This window comes from Bison bison, unplaced genomic scaffold (genome assembly GCF_000754665.1).
Source record: "Bison bison bison isolate TAMUID 2011002044 unplaced genomic scaffold, Bison_UMD1.0 scf7180017864260, whole genome shotgun sequence".
NCBI lineage: Eukaryota > Metazoa > Chordata > Mammalia > Artiodactyla > Bovidae > Bison > Bison bison.
The window spans coordinates 10,591,079-10,601,106 of NW_011494832.1; the positions used below are offsets into that span (position 1 = coordinate 10,591,079).

Consider the following 10,028-nt stretch of genomic DNA (forward strand, 5'->3'; position numbering starts at 1 on the left):
TTCAGGAACTGTGATTGGTCTCTTCCCATCATCTCCAAAAAAAAAATAGATTGAAATAAGTTGCTACTGACTTTGCCTGGGACTGTGCCCTACAGAGCATACAGTGCTGCACACGGCTGTAACCCAGCCTCTTTCGGCCGCGGGGCTGGACCTGAGTCATCGGCAGGTCAGGCCAGGGCAGGAGCCCTGGCTGCCATAGAAGACTTCACACTGGACAGGGCCCTGGGGTGGGCAACTGCTCAGTCACTGGACAAGGAGGAGCGAGGAACCGGAGAAGAAAGATGGAAAACCTGGAAATGACTTGGAAACTAAAATTCCACAATCCACAGAAACTAATACTAAGAAAAGCAACCAGCAGCATCAATACTCCAGAGGCAGAGTCACGCCAGATGGAGTGAAAAAAACAGAATGACCAGAAAGAGACTTCAGGATCCTCAAAGAGATGATTGAACATACAACGTTTATTAAACAAACAGCGATTAGGAGATAAAGACCAGCAGAAAGGTACCATCACAAAACGATAGAACAAAAAGTGTAATTCAATAAATAGTTTCAGAGAGAAGATTCTTTGGAAAATACATACAGGGGCTTCCTCAGCAGTCCAGCAGTTAAGACTTTACCTTCCAATGCAAGGGGTGGGAGTTCGAACCTTGGTTGGGGAGCTGAGATCTCACATGCTTCAAGGCTAAAAAAAGAACCAAAACTTAAAAGAGAATACTGTAACAAATTAAAGACTTTAAAAATGGTTTGCATAATAGTCTGCATAAAAATGAAAAAGAAAGGATAGAAAATATGTATTAATACATATATTAACATCTAATATAAAAATTTTCTATTATCCGAAAAGGATAGAATGTTCTAGACTGGCTGAAAGAAAAAAAATAGTACTGGGAATTCCCTGGCGGTCCAGTGGTTAGGACTCTGCTTTCACTGCCAAGGGCATGGCCCCAAAAAAAGTGGTAACAAGGAATAGGAATAGGAAAGGAATAGGCTGATAATTATTTTTTAATTTTATAGTTAATAGAAAAAAAAATCAAGCAGGTTAGGAAAATATTGGCCACTCTGTAGCTAAGGGCACAGACTCTGAATCCAGGCTTCCTGGGTAGGGCCTTGGACAAGTTCCCTGACCTCTCCATTCTTCTGTTTCCTCCATAAAAATGACATTAATCGTTGTACTTGCCTCATGGTGGGTCGGGATTAACTGCGCTACTACATGAGAAATTCTTAGAACAGTAGCTGGCACACAGAAAACATTCAGTAGTTATTTCTGCTTTATATTATACCATGTAAAAAATTCAGACCCAATTCACAGCAGAGAAATCATAACTAGCAATTACAGGGAAAAGTTCAACTTCATTCATAATGAAAGAAAATTAAAATAGAATTCAAATTTTTACCTTTATATTGGGTAAAGACTGTTCAAATGACATAGAATATCCTTTCTCTAACCATGGGGGGTATCGTATCCTGAAAATATTCTTTGGTAAAAACATTGTGATTAGGGAATTTAGGACTTTATTCAAAGTTAGGAGTTTGGGAGATCAAAATTATCAGAAAACCTGTGTTTAAGAAGGTTTTACGCCACCTCACCATTAGGGTGGCTACTATCAAAATAGAAAATAACAAGTGTTTGTGAGGATACGAAGCAATTAAAACACTTACGCACTGTTGGTAGGAATGTAAAGTCATGGAGCCGCTGTGGAAAACAGAGTAGTGGTTCCTTAAGAAATTAAAAACAGAATTACCATATGATCCAGCAATTCCACTTCTGGGGACATGCCCAAAATAACCAAAAGCAGAATTTCAAAGAGGTATTTATATGCCCACGTTCATAGCAGCGCTATTCACAACAGCTAAAAGGTGAAAGGTGAAAGCAATCCAAGTGTCCGTCAGTGAATAAATGAGTAAACAAAACATGGTCTACACATATGATGGGATATTACTCAACTTTAAAAGAAAACAACTACTGAGCCTGTGCTCTAGAGCCCATGCTCGGCAACAAAAGCAGCTCCACAATGAGAAGCCCACTCATTGCAACTAGAGACTAGCCCCCACTGGACACAACCAGAGAAAGCCCCTGGGTGTAGCGGGGAGACCCGCCACAGCCAAAATAAGTAATTAAAAATAATAAAGGAAGAAAGAAATGGAAGTCCTAACACATGCTACGACGTGGATGAACCTTGAGGATATTACTTTCAGTGAAATAAACTGGCCACAAAAAGACAAACATTGTAAGATTCCACTTACAAGAAGTAGTCACATTTGTAGAGACAGAAAGTAAGGTGGTGGTTTCCAGGGGCTAGAGGAAACGGGGAATGAGAAGTTGTTTCGTGGGTACAGAGCCTGTCATACGAGATAAAAAGAGTTCTGGAGAGGATGGTGGTGATGGGCCCACAGCAAAGCGCGATGTATTAGCCTGTTGAGCCGTGAACAGTAGGAGCTTGAAGTCAGAGACGATCTTTTTTTCTTAAATTGAAGTATAGTTGATTTACAATGTGGTGTCAATCTCTGTTGTACAGCAAAGTGACTCAGTTATACACATATAGACATTTTTTTATATTCGTTTCCATTATGGTTTATCACAGGATATTGATTAGAGTTCCCTGTGTTACACAGTCTGACCTTCTTGTTTATTAAGCCTTTCTTTTTTATATTCTTTTCCATTATGGTTTATCATAGGATATTGACATAGCTCCCTGTGCTGTACAGTAGAACCTTGTTTATACTCGGTAACAGACTTGATTTCCTCCAGTTGTCTTTGGTAACATCTTTGACTTAGATGAAATTTCTGGCTTTAACACAAGGGTGTGTTTGCTCTGCCTTTTGTGCCATTTTATCAGATCATCAAGATCTTAGCAATCACCAGGGATCAATTTACATTTTTGCAGCGTGGTTATGCTGCTTTCTTCAGCAAACACTCAATGTTTTCCTTTATATAAGAAATGATTTAGGGTATTTTCCTGAAGGTTTGCCATTTTGACTTATTCCTCACATTCAGCAGTTTTCAAGAAAATCTGCTTTTGCTGGGAGCTGTGTCTCCATCCACACATCTGGACCCTGGATGTTTCCTGGGGTGTCAAAGCACCTCTCCTGGGATTTCCATGCTGTCCTTATGGGGCTAAAAACAAACTTAGGAAGCTCCTTGAAGGGAAATTCCCTGGCAGTCCAGTGGTTAGGACTAGGTGCTTTCACTGCTGGGGCCCAGGGTTCAATCCCTGGTTGGGGAACTAAGATTCCACATGATGCTCAGCACAGCCAAACTGAAAAAAAAAAAAAAAAAAAACAAAAAAAACCTCCCTGAAGCTTGGAACTCTGCAGCATTTACTGTTTATTCCCAACCCCTACATAGTGCCTGGGATATGTATCAAATGAATGACTCCATCTATCTAAGATAAATATTAGAAAAAGTCCTTTAAAATTCCCCAGGGTCAAAAGTGTACAGAAACACAAAACAAACCCTGCATGTTTTTACTTTTCTCAGTTCCCTCTTGTCATAACCGCTCTCATTCCCCCTCCTCCTCCCACCTCCTCAGCCTCAAAGACCCACAGCAGACTCGGGCACCCCTTACCTCGGACTCCAAACCCCACAAGCACCAAGTCATACCCAGATGCAACCAGCAGGGACAGCCTAACCCTCAGGGATCAACTGAGGGAAGTCCTCAGACTCCCATAGGACTCAGCCTTCTCTTCACAGATGGGATTCATGTTTTAGTCCAATAATGTTAAGATTAGCACTAATTCCTCGTTGATCTCTTCACCCACTTGGAGATTCAATGGCTCAATAATGAGGCGTTTATAGCAATGGGAAGTACATGTTGGATGCGGTATAGGCAACCCATTCTTGCTCTCAGGGGACTTTCTACACACACACGCATGCGCGCACACACACATATGCACACATGCGTGCACACATGCACACGCACGCACATACACACACATGCACACACACACATGGGAGGGGAAGAAAATTCAGGAGGCCCATCTTAGGAATTTTAAGGTTAAGATGTCCTCATGGAGAGGAAACCATATCAAAATATCAACTTAGAATAGACACTTGGAATATGCTTTCTTGTGGACATTTTCAGCAATGATTATCTAATAGTGTTTTGTTGGGATTGTTTCGGGTGGCAGCCTTCCCCCTTCTTTAAAAAAATGCACTCAGTTTGCCCTCTGGTGGCCAAATAAATTAGAAACTACATGGTGAGCTGGAGCACGGCCTTTGCAGCTGCTGGAAAAAAAAGTATGCATGCGTCGTTTTAGAGTAATTCCCTTTTGTCTTCTACTTTCCTCCCATATTACCGTTAGAATTATCATTCACTCTGTTAAATGGCAGGGTGTTGAACTTGATGGTGTCCAGATCACTGCAGGAAATGATAAGGAATTTTGCTCTTGGTAGGAGGGGAAGCTGGTTCCAACAAAGGGAAAAAGGACATGCTAGGAGTTAGTCCCTTTGCTGGCCAAATGTGTCATTTCCAGATGATAGAGGAAGAGCAGAATCTTTTTAGTGCATCCAGCTTCTCAGTTAGAAGCATGGTGTTAGAATAGAAGAGGGTAGAAAAACGTGGTAAGCAGGATTCAGAAACAAACACCTAAGAAAGAACGTAAGAGAAAATATAGCTGTTCTAAATGTGTTCAAACTTGCTAGTCTGGATGGATTCCACTCCAGAGCTCTCAAAAAAAAAAAAAAAGGAATTAACTCTGAGTGTCACCAACACACTGCCAACAGTCTTTGAGGAATCACAGACAGGCAGAGAGAGGTTACAGAGAATACAACTGATTTCCTAAGATGGAAAAGAAGATGAATGTTAAAAACTACTCGTAAGTGACCTTGAAAATGACCTTTGAGTCATTTAGGGGAAAATCCCCAAATGAGATACAAAAAGGTGTTTTGTGAGCCTTTAGGAGAAGCAAACGAGGCTGCTAGGGCCTCATGGGGGCTCAGCGAGGGCAGGTGATGCTAGACTCTCCTCACGTCATGTTCTCTTGTCAGGATTATAGACCGATAGAATGAGGGCAGTATAACAGACCACAGTCTGCATTTGATTAAGGTTATCTCATGACATCTCAAATCACATCCTTCTGGAATAGGCAATTGTACAGTTAGGAGAAATTGGAGCTGATAAAGTGATAGTAACCCAAGGTAAAGAACCTTCCTACCAATGCAGGAGACAAGAGATGTGGGTTCAATCCCTGTGTCCGAAAGATCCCCTGGAGAAGGAAATGGCAACCCATTCCAGTATTCTTGCCTGGAAAATTCCTTGGATAAAGGAACCCAGAGGGCTACAGTCCATGGGGTCGCAAAGAGTCAGATATGACTGAGCACACACAGCACTACCTAACGTGCTGGAAGGTTCTCACCACAATCCTGCCCTGTTCAATATTTGTGTCATGTCTTGTGTGTTATGTAAAACACAAAAGTGTGTGTTTAGCAAATATGTGGATGGAGCAGAGTTTTAAGACATAGAAAACTCATTGGACTTCAGAATCAGTACCCAAAATCCATCTGAACAGGCCAAACAGATTCTCATGGGATGAAGTGGATCATTCCTCTCTGTCCCAGATGCCATTCTCTTGTTTAATGAGTTTTGCCCAAGGTTTTTCCTCTGTTTACAGCTGTGCTAAAATCTGCCTCCCCCAGATCCTCTCTCACTGTGGGGGAAGGCATCTCATCCACTTTAACCTCAAGGATTCCTCCTTTTATCTCTCCAGTACAGAGTCATCACCCAGTGCTGAAACAAAAGTCAATGGCAGTGTGTTCCTTGACCAACTCCCAAATGCTCAACATCAACTCATCAGCATGTCCTCAGCCTCAGTCTCAGGGACTGGGCAACATGTCCCTCTTATTCTGGGCCAATCACTTTTTAGCCTTAAAGTCCATGCACCCTCTTCTCCCCAAGACCTTGCTCGGTCAGCCCTCCTGTCTCTTGCTAGCGTCTTCAGGCAATTCTTCTCCCCTGGATCCTTCCTACTCTTAAGACAAGTGAACAGAAAGGGGAAAAAAGAAACCTTCATTTTTGCTTTTACTCTCTTCTTTTACCTTCCCTTGTTTCCATCATGCTCTGTGGGCAGTTGGACTCTCCGGAAACAGAAGCCAAGGTGGAGTTTGGGATGCAAGATGTCATTTAAGGAACAATACCAGTGAAAGCAGAACAGGGCAGAGGGAGGAGAGAAACCAAGCTTCGGTCCCAGCAATGCTTCCTCAGATAACTTGGTGGAGTGCTTGGAGCAGGTATTCCCAATTAGAGCAAACCAAAATAGGCTGAAACAGCCAGGCCTTTCTGCCCCGGGCCTGCTCAGTCACCACGTGGGGCTGCTGGAAGAAGGAGGAGACTAGGAGCAGACAGTTAGTGACCTCTATGTCTGCCACGCTCTCCTTATTTCTTGTTCCTCTCGGCACCTGGAAAATTCACCTTCTGTCTCCACTTTTGTTCCCCTCATCTCACCCTTGGCCCCACTCCAAATCCAATGGACACATTTTGATTCTTACAGCAGTAAGTCTGTGCTGCATATACTGGAGCTGATTCTCTCTCTCTTTTCCCCTCCCTCCTCAGTCTCGACTCCCTTGGCTTCCATAACTCCCTCCCTCATTTCTTCCTAGAATCTCTGCCGTCCCTTCCTGGCCTCCTCAGGGGTCTTGTCCTCCTCTCACTGTCTGGGTGTTGGGACTCCATCCTCAGTCCACCCTCCTCCTCTCACCCTCCCAGGGTGACCTTGTCCACTATCAGCTCTTTAATTCCAATTTACATGCCAGTGACTCAAATCTACTCTCCAGCCTGTTGTCTCTCTCCCACTGGTCCCATCCGGTGCTAACACTGTCAGAACAGGGAGGTCCTGCTTCTCCTTTCCTACTGTGTTCCCACCCTGGAGAAAGTTTTTTTTTCCAGTGCAAGCATTGGGGGATCCTTTGAACCTGCTCCATCACATTCCTTTTCTAGACAGCTAACCCTGGTCAGTCCTGTTTGGGCATGTGTATGAAACTACTTTGAACAATATCAAGAATTCTACATATGGAGACTTGCATCACTGATATATAAATAGCTGATGCTGGGTGCAGAAACTAAAAAAAAAAAAATCATTTCTTCCCTGACCACACCCAGGACTTACCTAATCAGGTGTGAACCTCTGACTCAACAGGTCCCTAGAAAAGAGTTATTCAGAATTTATTACAGGAAATGAGAGGTGGTAGTGATTTATTTTATAGCTTGTTTTTCTCCTGAAGAAAAGAGTTCTGTGAGCAGGTGATTTCTAGCCAAACCTTTTACTTCCTGTCCTATATCTGAGTGGCAGGGGTTTCCCTGGTGGAGCAGTGGTAAAGAATCTGCTTGCCAATGCAAGAGGCACAAAAGACATGGGTTTGATCCCTGGGTCAGGAAGATCCCCTGGAGTAGGAAATGGTAACCCACTCCAGTATTCTTGCCTGGAGAATCGCATGGACTAAGGAGCCTGGCAGACTACAGTCCATGGGGCGGCAAAGAGTTGGACATGACTGAGCTACTGAGCATGCACACACTTGTGTGGCAGAGGTATACATAGGAGACCTTTCTCAAGAAAAAGCGGGAAATGGTCTCTTCTTTCTTTCAATGTATCATGCTTGCGGTATGTCTGTCCTTTCTTCCCAAACTGGAACTTCCGGCTGAACTTAGCGAAACTTCTCAAGCAAGTATACTGTGCCAAGGGCAGGCCTCTGTACAAGACAATTCCTGCCTTAAGGAATCTGAAGGGTGGTGTAGGCAATAAGTCTAATGCAAGCACATGCCAGTTTGCTGATGATCTCAGAAGACATGGAAACTAAGGGCTATGGGGTTCTGGAGAACGGAAGCGTCTCTATCCAAGTGGCCTCATAAAGGCATCCAAGACAGACCTTGAAGGAGAGATCACATTTTGGGAGTGAGCACATAACAGAAATAAGCAAGAAAAAATGATGACATCCGGGAATAGGTAGAAAACAGTGACAAATGGCAAAAGGCTATTAGAAGAACACCTTGCGAGAATTGCAAGATAAACAATAGTAAGGAGGTTGTCTCAACTTGTCTCATGTTGTAGTTTAGTGACTCTTTTGCAGCCTCATGTACTGTAGCCCACTAGGCTCCTCTGTCCATGGGATTCTCCCAGCAAGAATACTAGAGTGGGTTGCCATTTCCTTCTCCAGGGGATCTTCCTGACTCAGGGATCGAACCTGCGTCTCCTGCTTTGGCAAGCAGATTCTTTACCACTGAACCACCAGGGAAGCAAGTTGTCTCATATCTAAGGCCCCAAACTGAGACTATAGACATACCCTGGGAGATAGAGAGAGGTAAGGTCATGGGAGGACAATTATGAAAATATTGTTATTAAAAGAGGTGAACAGGAGAGGCAAAACCACTGTCCATTACCCTTCATAGGTCCCCACTCAGCCCAACCTCTTTGGAACTTCCCTTTCTCACCGTCTTGGGTTTATGGGTGTAAGTGGCTCCACCTCCATTGAGCTCCCCAAGGAGGACAGCGCTCACTAAGCAAGAGATCACTGCTGTATCACCCTGTCTCTCCTGGTTTGGAAGAACGTTGTCCGTAGTACCGCCCCAGGCCCACCTATTCCATGTGTAACTCAATGAGAATACTCTAGTTCTCGATCTATTTTTTTTAAATCTATCTGGCTGTGTTGGGTCTTAGTTGCCGCAACTGAGCTCCAGAGCATGTGGGCTCAGTAGTTGTGGCACAGGGGCTCAGTTGCTCCTAGGCATATGGGATCTAAGTTCCCCAATCAGGGATCAAACCCATGTCCCCTACATTGCAAGGTGGATTCTTAACCCCTGAACCACCAGGGAAGTCCCTAGTTCTCAATCTTGAATGAAGGATGTGAAACTTCATGAAGGCAGAATGATCCGGGCCTGGCCACCTCCCAAGGTGAACTTGGCAGCAAATGTTCCCAACTCCCTTTGGAAAGACCCTGAAAAAACTGCAGAGGGAGGAATACTGATAGTGATTATAATTGCTAATGAGGTTGGGGCTTTTAATACACTAGGCCGGTTAAGTAGTTACCAATTCCTCAGTTATAGAGCAGGAAACTGAAACTTAAAAATGCTATGTCGAGGACTTCCATGGTGGTCCAGTGATTAAGAATTCACTTGCCAATGCAGGGAACATGGGTTCAATCCCTGCTTTGAAAAGATTACATATGCCATGGGGCAACTAAGACCCTACATCACAACTAGGGAAAGTGTGTGGCAAGGAAGAGCCAAGGAAGCCAGTTTTTTTTTAATGCTATGTCCTATTCCCCTACAGAGAAGCAGAGTCTGAGTCTGTTTTCCCAGGGGCCTTGGCAGCTCCTGAGGGAGTTGGTAACTTGGGCATCTCTTGAATATATTTATGGATTTTGCATCTGGGAAGCATCACTGAAAGGCAGGAACACATCAGACACTGTTTACTCTAGCTCCAAACAAAACTACGTAGTGAGAGGGTATCCTGGTTAAAGTTATATTCGGCTTAATCAAATAGGAGTTTATTTTTCTTATAAAATATTCAAGGAGACTGGAACAGACAGTCCAAAGCTGATGCAGCTGCTCAAAGAAGTTACCAAGAGAAAAATTAATGACCCAATCAAAAAATGGACCAAAGAACTAAACAGAAATTTCTCCAAAGAAGACATACAGATGGTTAACAAATACATGAAAAGATGTTCAACATCACTCATTATCAGTTCAGTTCAGTTCAGTCGCTCAGTCGTGTTCTCTTTGCTACCCCATGGACTGCAGTACACCAGGCTTCTCAGTTGTCCATCACCAACTCCCAGAGCTTACTCAAACTCATGTCCATTGAGTCAGTGATGCCATCAAACCATCTCATTCTCTGTCATCCCCTTCTCCTCCCGCCTTCAATCTTACCCAGCATCAGGGTCTTTTCCAATGAGTCAGTTCTTCACATCAGGTGGCCAAAGTATTGGAGTTTCAGCTTCAGCATCAGTCCTTCCAATGAATATTCAGGACTGATTTCCTTGAGGATGGACTGGTTGGATCTCCTTGCAGTCCAAGGGACTCTCAAGAGTCTTCTCC

At 43.6% G+C, this 10,028-nt stretch overlaps 1 long non-coding RNA gene across 1 annotated transcript in view; it reads right to left on the reverse strand.

Annotated features, from left to right (window-relative positions):
• Window positions 1–414: 414 nt before the first annotated feature.
• LOC104994522 overlaps window positions 415–10,028 on the reverse strand; it is a 17,684-nt gene continuing 8,070 nt past the window's right edge. Inside the window, exons 2-3 of the long non-coding RNA XR_825950.1 lie at window positions 1,663–1,720; window positions 415–685 (exon numbers count right to left, since the gene is read on the reverse strand). This is a non-coding gene — a long non-coding RNA (uncharacterized LOC104994522). The remainder of the gene's footprint in view (window positions 686–1,662; window positions 1,721–10,028) is intronic.